The sequence below is a fragment of the Amblyomma americanum genome, chromosome 1, assembly GCF_052857255.1.
Source record: "Amblyomma americanum isolate KBUSLIRL-KWMA chromosome 1, ASM5285725v1, whole genome shotgun sequence".
NCBI classification, from domain to species: domain Eukaryota; kingdom Metazoa; phylum Arthropoda; class Arachnida; order Ixodida; family Ixodidae; genus Amblyomma; species Amblyomma americanum.
This window is the reverse complement of record NC_135497.1, coordinates 267,028,159-267,042,618: the sequence shown is the minus strand read 5'-3', so window position 1 is coordinate 267,042,618 and position 14,460 is coordinate 267,028,159.

Here is a 14,460-nt window from a genome sequence, read left to right as displayed (position 1 = left end):
AGGTCGTTGGCTGCACGTTATCGGACAGATACTGCTCGATGTCCCGCGGCCGTTCTGCGTAGCGTGGTCCAGGTGCGCCAGGTGAAAACCCTCTTAAGCCCATTCTGCGGTAGGGGCAGTGGCGAAGGATGTGGCCGGGCTGCCCGCAGTGGTAGCAGAGCGGCCTATTGTTTGGCGTACGCCAAAGACACGCTTTGCTCATGGTGGACCGGGGCTCTTGCGGTACGACAGGTACAGCTGCAGTTGAGTACCGCAGTGAAGGCACAGGAGTGACGGGGGAAAAGGCTTGGTTCACTGGCCAAGACGACTTTGTAGTGTTTGACTGCATGTCATCACATTGGGCGCTGGCTGCGGAGCTGGTGGTGACTGAACAGCTCGCCGGACTTCATCTCGGACCGCGTCCGGTATGGCAGCGACGCTGGCCTGTGGAGCTTCGAAGCGAAGTTTCTCGAGTTCTTCGCGCACCAGGCTCCTCACAAGCTCTCGAATCTCCTCAGTGGGTAGCGACGTGGGCGTACAGTGATGAGCGGCTGCTACACTAGCCTGATGGCCGTAGTGCGCGCCCCGTTCTTGCAGAGAACGCTCCATGCTTGTTGCCTCCTTGGCAAAGTCGGCCACCGCTCTTGGCGGGTCACGTACCAGTCCGGCAAACAATTGCTCTTTGACGCCGCGCATTAAGTAGCGTACCTTCTTGTCCTCGGGCATAGCAGGGTCGGCGCGATTGAAGAGTCGCGCCATGTCCTCGATGAACATGGCAGCGCTCTCGTTCGGCTGCTGCGACCTCGATTGCAAGGCGATTTCAGCCTTCTCCTTTCGTTCGCCGGTGTTGAACGTGGCTAAGAGCTCTCGGCGAAAGATCTCCCAGTTAGTGAAGGAAGCTTCGTGGTTCTCATACCACCTCGTTGCTGAGTCCTGTAGTACGAAGTACACGTTCCGCAATTTTCGCTCGCCGTCCCACTCGTTGAAGCCCGCCACATGGTCAAAGCTGGCCAACCTTTCTTCGACGTCCTCAAACCTCTCACCGTGGAATGATGGGGGCGACCGAGTTGCGTGAAGGACGAACGGCGGGGCATTCCCAGAAAGCTGACTTGTCTGGCTAGCCGTAGCGGACGTCATGGCCCTTGCTGATATTGCGAGTTGGCCGAACTCTCGTTGTAGGCCTCACAGGCGGCGCTTGCCTTGTGGACCTGTGTTGTAGCCACGCGCTGAGAACTGACGTCAAGAGTGTCCTCGAGGTCAGCGTGCATGGACCGTTACCCAGCGGCTCCACCAAATATGTCAAAAGAAACGGTTGACGTACGCAGGGCTCGTTTACTTGTACATGCAAAACGCTGTTGGAACGCACAATGCCGCAGGCAGCTCGAGAGATGAAGACGAGGAGGCATCAAGCCCCGAGATGGCTTGCCAACTGCCAGGTAAGACAGTTTAGCCGCGATACGGCGCCACTATATGAGTCAGTAGTGTGGCAATATATATATATATATATATATATATATATATATATATATATATATATATATATATATATATATATATATTAGCAGAGAAGGTAAAGTAAATGAGGGGCCCGTTTGACAAACCTATGAAGGGAGCCAACGGTCACTGCAGTCACCGAAACCAAGGTGCATAGGGGAACGTTATCATTAGTATTTTTTAATGTGTTGTGCTTATCAGTGGGATAATATTACTCAGATTAATAAGTCGCTTAAATAAAATTACTTACAAAGCAGCAGAAAAAACAACCATGCCGCCGGTGGGATCCGAACCGACGACCTCCGAATATCGCGTCCGGTGCTTTTACCAACTGAGCTACGGTGACGGCTGTCCAATCTGCTGCTCTCGTGGGTATTTATGTTTACTTGGGGTACGCGAACCTTGAGAGTGTTCACCAGCGCCACCCTCGACCATAGCGGCGGACGTAGCACGTCCTGTAATACCGCGAGCGTGACGTGGAACGTCATCTAACGGTGAGGGCGGAAACTGTGCGAGAGACCTCTTAAGCAACCTGCGGCATCAAGACTGCCAGAACCGAGACCCTCGTTAATCTATTAGCAGAGAAGGTAAAGTAAATGAGGGGCCCGTTTGACAAACTTATGAAGGGAGCCAACAGTCACCGAAACCAAGGTGCATAGGGGAACGTTATCATTAGTATTTTTTTAATGTGTTGTGCTTATCAGTGGGATAATATTACTTAGATTAATAAATCGCTTAAGCCGCCGCGGTGGCTGAGTGGTTACGGCGCTCGGCTGCTGGCCCGAAAGACGCGGGTTCGATCCCGGCCGCGGCGGTCGGATTTCGATGGAGGCGAAATTCTAGAGGCCCGTGTACTATGCGATGTCAGTGCACGTTAAAGAACCCCAGGTGGTCGAAATTTCCGGAGCCCTTCACAACGGCGTCCCTCATAGCCTGAGTCGCTTTGGGACGTTAAATCCCCTTAAACCAAACCAATAAATCGCTTAAAGAAAATTACTTCTAAAGCAGCAGAAAAAACAACCATGCCGCCGGTGGGATCCGAACCCACGACCTCCGAATATCGCGTCCGGTGCTCTTACCAACTGAGCTACGGCGACGGCTGTCCAATCTGCTGCTCTCGTGGGTACCTTCGAATATCGGAGGTATTCGGAGGTCGTGGGTTCGGATCCCACCGGCGGCATGGTTGTTTTTTCTGCTGCTTTATAAGTAATTTTCTTTAAGCGGTTTATTAATCTAAATAATATTATCCCACTGATAAGCACGACACATTAAAAAAAAAATAACGTTCCCCAATGCATCTTGGTTTCGGTGACTGTTAGCGATTTGCCCAAGACCTACTGAAAAAAGAGCGGGGAGCTAACTCTGATTAAAAAAACAAGAAATAAACAAGGTGGTATTCAGGCTCGCCGCCAACGTCACAAAAAAAATTCACCTTTGTTAGTTCTGCGATGAAGGCAAGTTCCCTTGTAACTTTGGCACAGCACCCCCTTGAGAACATCCGTTTCTCATTTTTTATAGCTCGGATGGGCAGCATTATCTTCGATTTTGTCCGATGTTCAGCACTATTCATGGGACAATTTAGCCATTATAAACGCTTCAGTCACTCTGAATGCTCCTTCAGTAAACATTTCTCACTCAGATACTGTGGGGCATTTGGCAGTCTTACTCAAAGGCATGCAAAGATGTGGACCCGAACGAAGCAGTGGAAGTCATTCTAAGGTTAACGGTACAGCTGCTTTGCTAAGTGGTTTCTAAGGACGAAGGAGACGTAGTCTGGGCAATAAGACATTACAGTTGGTGATGCCGCGGTGAGAATATTTCAGAAATGTATTCGGGGAGCATGAAACTCTAATCTCACTTCAACCATTAGGCGCACTTTGCTTGAAACCAAAACGTAAATGCTCCCTTGTACAAGTGCAGACTATTCTTACTGAGGTAATTAAGCGTTCTTAAAGTATTTATTAACCTTCAGCCAAGCAGTCAATATAAAAAGCTTGGCAAAAAATCGTGCTACCGTGGTTTCACCTACATTCAGAGATTATCGGCAAAAATTTTAGGTGTGCATGAACTTGCTGAAATACGCATTCTTCGCACGCTGCTACCACACAAAGTCCTTTTCTCTTCATTGTATGAAAATATCATCTCCTAAACCCGTAAATCACAATCAATGCGACCAAATTAGCGTCACTTCGTCCCCAGGAAGATCAAGATAAAGCTAAAACAGGTAACACTGTTGCCTTGGACACTCTGCCTCGTATTTATTCAGAAAGCGTCATTTTTCATTACAAGGCGGCGCTGCAATTCTTTATAAGCTATTTTGAGTGCGATAGGAATAAATACGAAAAACGCGAAGCATTGGAAACGGAGCACAGAGTTTAAGCATAGCGGAGATGTACTCGCGTAGATGTATTCAGGATTACCGGACGCCTCCTGCTCAAGGTAATCAAGTATACGTCTACGCAAGTCCGTCTCCTCTATGCTAAAGCTCGATACTTAGGGGATGTGCGTCCTGCGTTGTACGAGAATGCAGATGCGGGAGACGACTGTCCCATGGTCAATGCAATAGTAGCGCATGTACTTCAACAAAATACAAGAAAACGTACAAGTAACATGGACGCATCGAAAGCACTCTACATACACCGCTTGCCGCCAACACACTGAGCGTAGATAAACGCACAGACGATATTGGCACATCGTTCATAGTGAGGCAAATGTTTCAATGAATCCCGCATGAATGAAAGCGAAAAAGAGACAAGCTAGAGCTGAAGCTCAAAGTTTTAACAAATAAGAAATAAAACAAAAGAGAGGCGGAGGAGGTTAACCTGTAAATGAAACCAGTCTGATACCCTGCACTGGAGGAAAGGGATGACGGGATATAAAGGTTAGGGAGAAAATGGAGTGCTAAGAAAAAGCAGATGGCGAAATGGCTTCGGCAAAGTCACTGTCGCCACATCGCCACGAGCAAGGGATAAGACACCGGTCAATTCCGGGCCAACAAAAACGCTCAAACGATTAAACACAGTCGCTGCGGCAAAAGAACTAATTTAACAATGTATGCAGCTCCACTCTGCGGGAAAGATGGCGGCAGTTCCAAAAGTAGCCGTTCGTTAGTTCAGTGTGGTACAGTTACTGGGCTGCGGTAGACGAAGCCACTCATGCCGGGTACTAAACTAGGCTCCGTGGCGATGCTGGCAGCCGGTGGAGCACGGGCAGCATGACCATGTCGCAACAGCGCCCGCGTCGAACTCCCCTGGTCGGCAGCTCGCTCTGCGATTGTCAAGCGTCGCCGCCGTGTTCACGTGCGCAGTCTGTCCTCTTGATGAACCAGCCGAGTATGTGCACTCGTGTCGCATCTGAGTGCACTCGTGTCCACTGCGACACAGAAAAGGACGCGCGCGTGTAAGCGCGCGTGTCGCACAGCCTTGTGCGCTGAGCCGTCAAGGGCCGTGAGGCCCAGAGAGCACAAAGCCATTTTTCTCACCACATTGATCACAATGTTATGTTAGTCGACGAGGCAACGAGTAGAAGACTACCCTGTTATTTCTACCTAAACTCACAATATTAGCTTCACACAAGAACAATTGTGGTGGCGCCTGTGAGCCATGTAGATCATAAAGGTTACCCAGATTTTTGTACAAAACATCCGCTGCTGAGGCTGAGTGACAAATTTAAAAAATGAAACTGATTTCACGGTGTAATTACAGATACTCTGAATGGGACCCCTGGACTAAAAGCTGCAATGCCGTTCAGCTGCTGAGCACAGGGCTGCGGGTTCCATTTACGGCCTCGGCGGTTGCATTTCGGCCCAGACGAAATTAAGAAACGTCCGTGTCCAGATGCCTTAAGGAAGTTTAAAGAACCGCAAATGGGAGAAATTGTTCCGAAGTCCTGACATAAAGCGTGTCTTGAGGTTGAATTTGTTTTTGGCAACAGGTGGGGTTAGCCATGCGGTAAATCCGCATCCTCCTTAGCCCATTGCAACGCTCTGGCACGTAAAAGCGGTTTTAACATTAATCACAATTTTAACACGAAATATAAAGAAACATTATTTCAGTTGTGAAGATAACCTGGAGACTATTCTGAAACACGGAAGCCTTCGTTTTTGCTTTCACGTAACGTAATAGTTTAGCTAACTGCCCACCAACAATAATCACATGCACATCCAAAAATTAAGCAATTGTATTTCCAATGTTGGCTTCCTGAAGAGCAAACGTTTCGTTGTCTGCTTATTGTTATATTCAGTAGAGTAGGTTGGAATAATCTGCCTTTTAGTTTCGAATTCTATACAAATTTGGTTACAATTCGGTGAGAATTTGGTGTGAATTTGCTGAATCTTTGCAACGCTTTACGGCGGCTACATCCTGCTTCCCACCGAACATTGCGATCTGTTCCTCCAGTACATTAAGTCGAGGTCGTCTTTAAGTGCTATTCTTTACCAGTGAAGACGTTTTCGAGCGACACGACGTAAGAGAATTTTGACGTACAGGTAATCACTAGCAAATCTCGCTGTTAGCATTATGTTAACATAAAACTTCGCATGGTGTTTGCGAGTGAACTCTATCTACAAACACTTTTAGATTATTTCCATAGCACACCCAGCTATTTCAAAATTTCGAGAAATTTATTTTAGCTCTTCTCGTCTAATATAGGGTTGATAATGCGACGTAGGAAGTAGATAGTGACCGTGCCGAAAATTCCTGCCACCTAGCTCACTGGTAAACATTCTAATTCCAACAAAATACTCTTTGAATTTATCCAGCGCGCGAGCATTGTATTCTAATATTTAAGTTTATCGACGACCTATCTTGGCTCACTAAACAGGGCCGAGGAAAAAAAATAACTCGAGCACAGTTTCATTAACATCTGGTTCTTTTCTCTCCCCGTTACCGCAGTAATTGCCGCTGCAACGTTACTTCTCCCAGGAAATGCCATTGGGTACGAACAACAATAGTAATAAAGCAGAATCGAAAAAGGTTGTATTTCATTAGCTTTAGCGGTAAGCCTCGACATTATGCAAACAAATTTTCATGAAATTATTCCGCACATATCCGTCATCGCGACAAACAATGGTAAGGCATCGGATTGCTCACTATCGCTCAGAAACATTTCAAAGCCTGAAACATATGGCTATTTTAGATTAAGTTTCAAGCCGGTGATGCGCATGACGTAAATACAACGCCAATAAATAAATGTTTGCATTTCTAACTGCTAAACTTGGTCTGTCTCTTTTCTTCTTTCCTTCAGAGGTTGTTTCTTGTGAGTGAGTTTTTCTCTTTATCTCTCTCTCCCTCTCTCCCTATTTAACAAAATAAACAGCGTTAAAAATCAGCAAGCCCCACCGTATTCCTGCGCTTCCTCAAGAACCTAATATTACAAAATTTCAGAAACAAACGGTTCATAATAACTAATTTTCCTCTTCTGCTGCTTGCTTACTGACCCGATTGTGAGAGCGTTGGTTCCCTCAATGGCCAGTCGTGTCCAAGGCAACTTTCTAACGAAGTCTCATTTTGTAACCAATGGAGCCTAAGAAACTGCAACCAAATGCAAAAGTTGTCTCAATCACAAAAGAAAAACGGGAAACAGGTCGAAACGTCACAATTTTTTTTTCGCTCTTGTCAACGAGGTACGCATCTAAAGCGATCCTCAGCGCTACGCCGGCAGGAAGGCATTCACACCAGCCACGCGCTCAGCTCGCCTGCTGAGTGAAAGGTGCCGCGCCTTTCACGTCGGCTATAACACCTTGTTTTTCAGTAAGCTTCGCTTGAAATTTTGCAGAATGTGTAATTATGTAAGAATCTGGCTGTTGCATAGAAGTTATTGTCAACCTTCGTGCATGCAAATTGTACAATTTGCATGTAAACTTTGCATGCCCATGCATGAACATGAAAATTGTACATGAAAATTACATGCAGATCTTGTACCTTTGATCTTGAGGACTCAGGCATTTGTGAGCAGCCTTGAAAAAGCAATAAGTGACTTTAATTGTTGATAAAATGAGAACGGGATGTTCCTTTCTTTTCTCATACATAACCGGATGGACAAGGGCATTTTTAAGGGAAGTTGTTAATGAACGCAAATTTCTCATATATCGTAAGATTTTATTTATATAATCAATATATCCGCAGATCGCCCCTCGATAGGCTTGCATTTTGCTACTTATGTTTTTGATATCATCAAAAAGATCGCCAATTAGTTTTTTATGGCAACTACTCGACGCGGCGATGGACAAGATTAAAACGTGAGATATTGCTACGCATCAGAAGAATGGACCATTACACTCAACATTTTTATAACAATACCTTACAATAATGCACACTTGCCTCACAATTTAAAAAGTTAGGAGGACGCTTAAGTTTAGTCTGAAGAGTAGACTCAATAGCGCTTTTTACTCCTTTTATTCTTTTATTTTCTTTTTTATTATACGCCTTTTGTTTCCGTAGAATGAAGCACCGCCATTTCTGACGCCTAATTAGCATATTTAAATTTGGTTTTATTTTTTAATTACTATTACATCCGTACACATCGGAAACACACGTTACTAAGTCGCGCACGCCAAACCGCGTTCACCAGGTTCCCCTCTAACACGCTTGATCCAACGGCCCTTCTTTCATTCAGAGCCTTTTATAATTTGCAGGAACTTGAATGCGAGGCTCTAGGCTTGTACACTGAGGAAATTGCAACTGTTAAGTGCCACCTTCGAAAGTTCGATTAGGAACGCTTTCGGGCGGCCCGTGTACGATCCCGCAGCAATCGTGCATTGCACTTTGACGAGCCAACTAGACAGGCCTTGCTTGATGAGCGTCGCCACGTGGCTGCCAAGCGAGCCTCCGAGATCTGCTGTGGTGGCGCGCTGGTCACAAGTACAGATGAAATAGTTACCGAGTTCGCAGATCACCACATCTCTCTTTTTGCTACCGCTTCAAGCATTGCTGATGGTGTTTATGTAGCGCGCTGGGTTTCCATGATTACTCCGCTTTCTGAGGATGAGTGCGCGGAAATAAGTGGTCTTTTAACCTTGGGTGAATTGGAAGATGCAGTTGATCGGTTACCGCTTTCGAAAACCTCGGGACGGGACGGCCTCTCAGGGGAATTTTACAAGACATTTAAATCTCTTTTATGCCCTGTCCTACTCCAAATTTTTTATACCAGTATTGATGTGCGACTTTTGCCACCGTCATTTACCAAAAGCCATATTGTCTTAGTACCAAAGACTGATGATAAGGAAAAACTACGCTTTGTAGATGGGTACAGACCGGTAACGTTTTCTGAAACTGATGATAAGATTTTCTCTAAAGTATTCTCAAATCGGCTACAGCTGGCAATGTCTACTTTGATTGGACCTCATCAAGCAATGCGCCTTGAGGGGCATGCCAAAACAGTCTAATCTACACGTAGCGCGCATGTTGTTGCAGTATTTCCATGCCACCCATGAACAACTAGCACTGCTACAGACTGATCTGGCAAAGGCGTTCGATCGAGTGTGCCATTCATTTCTTTTTTTCTTTTTTTAAAGCACGCCAATATTGGTTCAGTTCTTTCTACTGGGATACGCCTTTGTTACAAAAACTCTTCCACGGGCTTGATTATAAATGCCTGTCTCTCACAACCAGCCTGCATTCAGTCGTCTGTGAAACAACGTTGCATAGTGTGCCCGCTCTTGTTAGCACTATACTTGGAATCGCTTTGCATAAGCGTTATAAACAGTAGAGCCTTCAGTGCTTTCTGTATTATGGGTCATGAACTGAAGGTGCTAGCTTATGCAGATGACCTCGCGTTTTTCTGTGCTAAGCCAAGCATCGATGACGTTATTCGTTTGACGGAGGAATTTGGCTCAGTGTCAGGAGCTGAGATTAATGGCGCTAAGAGTTGCGGTCTCTGGTTTGGAATGTGGGGATTGACACCTGCTGAATATGCTGGTATGCAGTGGACACGTAGGCCACACACGTACCTTGGCGTCCCTTTGATTGCCTATAAGCACAGTGCACATTACTGAAACCACCACCTGCCAGCTCTTCAGCGCTATGCACAGAATTTCGCCCCTCAAGGTCTCTCAATTTTGGGCAGGGCGGCCGCATGTAATCTATTTCTGGCCACTAAAATTTATTACCTACCCCAAATTATTAGTTGCAAAAGACCCTATATCCAGCGTTTTCCCAGGGTTCTTGCCACTTTTGTGTGGGATTTGTCTTTTCAATCTATAAAGCGCGATAATTTTTTCCGCCCTGTAAGAGCTAGAGGCCTTGGTTTAGTCCACCTATAAGTCCGGCAGGTAGTTTCACGCTTAATCTTTTTCCGTGACACTACACACCTAATAGTGCGTGCATTCATGCAAGCTAATTTAGCACTTGTTTTACCCAACCTCACTGTGTCTTCAAATGTTTCTGATTGTCCGTGTTTGTGGGGCTTAATGCATGAGGCTTGTTTGGCAGTTCGTCTCCTGCTTGTTCGTTTCCTGAATTCCTGTTTTCAGTGTCGAGGAAACGGTTGTACATGACTTTAATCTGTATTCTCTTCCATCCGCAAATCTACCATTCTATGCATTTTTGTTTACCGGGACATGACGTACTCAAAATAGCACGTAAAATGCCCCTCTCGCCCATTACCAAGACATTTTTCTATAAACTACATAGCGAGACATTGCCTATTAAAACATGGTTAGAAAAAAGGGCATTTTTGTGGCCACTGTAAAATGCCGCCTTTGTGATGATCTAGAAATGACTGAGCATTGTTTCATCGATTACAAAGATGCAATCCACTTTTGGGATACATTGCAATGGACATTGAAAAAAAGACTTAATTTGACACCGCATTCTGTGCGGTATCTCACTGCACTGCCATTTGATGGTGAACCTTTAGACATGTTCTTCCTGATTGGACTAAAAAGCTTCTGTAAAAACGCGCATGATGGACTGACATCGTGACCCTGTTGTTTCTGGAAGAGACCACTTCGGCACAACTATTGGTCATCTGAAGGAGTTGTATGCCTAGACTGGATTTGAACTAAAGTGGCAACCACTCCTAATGTTGTGCACTTCATTGCCTTCTTTCTAGTGCGTCGTTGCTTAGGTGTGTCGTACTATGATGAAATAGTGATGTGCCCTGTCTCGCTTCTTTTCTAATGCTTGGGTCTTTAGGTGTGTCGTATTATGCATTTTGTTGATTTGCAATTGTTCTCTTTGTGATTTGTACATAGTTCATGTGCATAGAGCATTAATGCTTCGCTGTAATAAATACTATGTTTAAAACAAAAAAAACACCTTCGTGGCCTATGCATTGCTTGGCAGCTTGTCACGCAGAGGGCCTGGGTTTGAACACCAATGTCAGCTAATTTCTTTTCATGATTTTTTGCATTCTGAAATACCCCATTATTGGAACGTCCTCACCAATATTGCTTTCATCTGGACCCTGCCTCAATTCGTGAGCTTCATTTGACACTTCTGGGATTTTTTCCAACTGACGCAGAACGACGGACGACGACGCCGGGTTTTCAGCGGAACGCGCTCCTTATGATCTCGCGCAAAGTTGATGTCCAAACATCCTGGGCTTGTTTGACATAATGTGACACGCCTCGTCGCCTAGATCCAGCACTGTGGCCAGATAATTGTTGCGGAGAATGTTTCGCGAAGTGTTCCGCGGATGTAGAAAACAAGACACGTAATCGGCGAATAGGAGAGCTTGAATTGATATTTTGGGAGTGTTGCGACCGATGTTCTCTTAAAACGTTGATTACAACACCAGTTTGTCTCCAGAATGGCCGGTCTTTTTACCCCGCTGATGTAATCGAAAAACTCAGTTATCCTTGGACACGCCTCGCAACGTTTACCTTGCCCTCATGTCTACAGAAGTTTCAAATTAATAAGAAAAGAGCGTTGTCTTTTTTACATTATTTTCGTTAGCACATGCAGCATGAACGCAGTACACAGGCTACAAGCGGACATGTAAGACACGAGGGCCTTGCTGAGAATAGACATTTTACATAGAAGTACAGGTTAGTGCCTTCTTTACGGAAGAAGCGTCTACAAAGAATCAATGACGCTGGCACAATACTGACTCGTATTCACCCCATTGATGAATGCAGACGCTCACTCATATGAGAAAGCGTCAAGGAAAGGTGAAGGGTGAATACGTACGGGGATAACAACCAATCATCAGTCATGAACAGTGTTTGCGACATACTGCAGAAATAAAATATGGAAGGCCGCTGCCCACCTGCACCAAATGTCACTTTTAATTTCAAACGACTTAAACATTAGTCAGTCTCATCGCGACGCTCATTGTTAAAGATTTTGATCAGATGTGTTTTTTTCATGTCGTATAATTGTTAAGTCAAAATACTCGCCTGAAATTTATTACTGAGACGTGTCTTTCAGCAGCAGTTGCAAAAAAAAACTCGGGATCCAGTAATGAAGCCTGACGATTTTTAACGCAACGAACCGCGCACCGGCTCTCCAACGCCCACAAGAATACAGCGCGAGGCTGCTGTCTCTTTCTGATGTTTCTGAAAACATACATTCGCACCGAACAGCAGGCACGGGCACCCGGAAACACCGCTCTAAAAAGCACGGAGAGCTGTCGCGCGGAACGGAATGAAAGAGAAGCCTATTCACTACGTGAAGCCACGGCGCGCCTCTCAAAGACACCTATAGAGAAAAAAGGCGTTGAAAGACGTCAAAAGAGGCCAAGCAATGAACAGAATAGAAAAACATCATGCCGAGACATTTGCCCCTGACAAAAAAGCAAGAACACGGCTGCGCGAAAGGTGACCCGCAATTTCTCAACCCGAACTCTGCCAGGTGTGCACCCTAGTCCCGACAGCAAAAAGAGAGAATTATTTTTTTTTCTTCCATAAGCCAACCATTTTTCGAGTGTCACAGGATGCGCTGCCAGCCGACGCGCGTGGTTAGCAGCTTACAGTTCAGCCTGCGCTCCAAACAGGGCCATGCCGGTGCTGGTGCTGACACTTACGTCAACCCCAAAGTCCGCTTTCCATGTCCCATCACCATCTCTCTGGGGCGCGGATCATTACTCCATCCTAATCGGACCCACTGCGTTGGAGGCGCTCCCCAAACAGGCCTACTCCATTACCAACTGGAGTGCGTTCAGGCGGGCGGTCGACGAAGCGGCGGCCACTGGCACAGATTTATTTTCAAGCCTAGTCCGAAGCGCTCTCGCAGCCACCCAACGAGCAGAGGTAAGGGCAGGGCAGCCCACACCTGATATGAAGCTGCTCAATCTGCGCGAGAAGAGAGATCGCGCAGAGCGACGGGCGCGACGGACTGACAGAGCTGCCGACTGGACTGTCTACAACCGCTTGGACGCAGCAGCGCGCCGCCACGCCAACAAGCTATACCGCCGGCAGTGGGCTTCACTATGCCAAAGGATGGAGGAAGATGTCAGCTCGCGGAGGCTGTTTGACAACCTGCGGCGCATCACCGAACCACAGGCAAACCGTCAACCGCTGGCCGCCCTCGCAATCTCCAGCGGGCTCAGCTTTGTAGAGTTGGCAGAGCGGTTTGCCGATCGATTCGCGCCGCCAAGCCCCGCAAACGCCGCTAACATAGCTGCTCCTGAGAGCCCCAGAAGCGACGCCAGTCCCTCTCCCGTCGCCTCGGAAGGTCCATGTGATGCGCCGTTCACCGCGGCGGAACTGAACAATGCGCTGCAGCGCTGTCGCCGCCGCTCGGCGCCCGGACCGGACGGTGTGACATACCAGATGCTGCGAAACCTGGATGCGCAGCAACGACAGATCCTCCTGCAGCAGATCAACCTGGTGTGGGAACGCGGGGAGCTACCGGAGGATTGGCGAACCGCGGTCGTTTGTCCCATCCGACAGGAAGGGCGCCCACCTACGGAGCTGAGCGGATACCGGCCAGTGGCATTAACATCGGCGACAGGTAAGCTCATGGAGCATATGGCGTTGAAGCGTCTGAACGAGCGGGCTGCGGAGGCTGATTTGTTAGACGAGCGGCAGACGGGTTTCCGTGGGATGCGGTGCACGGCTGATTCTATATCGGACGTTGTTACAGCGCTGGGGCATGCCAGGGCGGCAGGTCAGGTTGCGCTGCTGCTACTACTGGACGTCTCGGGCGCTTTTGACAACGTTCATCGCGCACCAATTCTCGCGGTGCTTGAGGGGGCTGGTGTGAGCGGGCGCATTTTTCGATACGTTCATGGCTTCTTGAGCGGGCGCACCATGCGCGTACGAGTAGGGGGTAAGCTCTCCAAGCCTCGCCCGGTGGACATGGGCGTGCCGCAGGGCTCTGTCCTATCACCATTTCTGTTTAATGTGGCCATGTCGGTGATGCCGGCCTCCCTCCCCGCGAGCGGCCGACAACATGTGTACATGTTCATATATGCAGACGACATAGCTCTGTGGTGCCGGGGACCACCGGGCGAGGCGTTCCGCGTGCGGGGGTGCCTTCAGGGAGCCCTGACCGCAATCGATGCCAGCTTGCGCGGCCTTGGTCTGTCGCTGAGCGCGGACAAATCGGTGGCCATGGCCTGCGTTTCGCGCTCGCGCGCTCACCTTGCGCCACTGTCACTGGACGGGACTCCGATTCCTTGGCGTAAATCGGTGCGGTACCTTTCCTGGACATCTACTGGCGCCTTTCCTCCCCCCCCCCCTCCCCCGCGGCGACCAAGGCCTGTCTGCAGATGAAGAGGATCACCGCCGCCGTGCACAAGCTCACCGCTCGAGGCCAGGGCATCTCCCAGCAAGCCGCGCTGCGGCTATACAATGCCGCAGCTTTGGAGGCGGTGCTCTATGCGCTGCCGCTCGTCACGCTGCGCAAGCCATGCTGGAAGAAACTCGAGCTACAGCACCGCAAGTCCATGCGCGTGTGCCTAGGCCTGCCCAAAAAACTCGCAGTGCGCCGAAACGTTGGCCGAGGGAGGAGCGTGGCCACTTGAGTTCCAAGCAGTGCGCAGGGCATTGAATCACATCGACCGGCTTCACCGCGCACCGGACGGCGGCTCGCTGCTGCAGCG